Genomic DNA, 938 nt, shown 5'->3' on the forward strand with positions numbered 1-938 from the left:
CCACTCCTGCAAGTACACCGTGTCTCTGAAGTCACTCTTTTAGTCATTCATATGCTTGCACACTGTATTAGTCACTCACACACTTGCGCACTGTTTTTGGTCACTCACACACTTGCGCACTGTTTTTGGTCACTCACATACTTTCACACGCTCTAAGGTCACTCGCTGGTCTGGTCACTCGTCTGGCCATGCACGTGCTTGCTCACTCATTCGGTCACTCATTCTTCCTTACGCCCGAAGTCCCTCTTTTGCTCCCTCACAGTCATTGGTGTACGCAAAGGGGTGGTGGGGGGGGGGGGGTTGAGGTTCTAACCCCCCCCCCCGAGCCAAGATTATAGTGTTATCTTGCAGGGAAACCCCCCCCCCCCAGAGAAAATTTTGCGTACGCCTATGCTCACAGTTGGCACACTGTTTTGATCGCTCACATACTTGCACTCGCTCTAGGTAACTCACTGACTGATCCCTCGCTCTACAGGCCAGTCGTTTGGTCATTCACATGTTTGCTCACGCCCTGTCATTGTTTTGCTCACTCACGTGCTTGAATAGGTCACTCCCTGACCTATTCCTGTCTGGGCAGAGGAGGATTTATTCAGAGTTATACAAATTGCCTCTCCCTTTTCTCATTCTTCTAATTTTCTTGGTCACCCATCCCTAAAATTTGCCGTCTCCTGAACTCACTGCCCTGGGATATAGCCCATTAAGCCCCCCCCCCCTCCTCCTGGTAAATATGCCTCTGACCGTGTGCGGAAAATTCACCGCTGCAAGAATTCGAGGGGGTGATCGCGTGATTGGGTGGGAACGAGTGGGTGATCGAGTGAGTGATTGATCAACTGATCAGTAATAAATGAGTGAACCAATCAGCAAATGGACGAATGAGTAAGTAAGTGAGTGAGTGAGGGCGTTATATTTTTATATATAGTGAGTGAATAAATGAGTAA

The sequence above is a fragment of the Pholcus phalangioides genome, unplaced genomic scaffold (genome assembly GCF_987345545.1).
Source record: "Pholcus phalangioides strain wild (caught in Gottingen) unplaced genomic scaffold, Ppha-v1.0 ptg000020l_1, whole genome shotgun sequence".
In the NCBI taxonomy this organism is placed as follows: Eukaryota; Metazoa; Arthropoda; class Arachnida; order Araneae; family Pholcidae; genus Pholcus; species Pholcus phalangioides.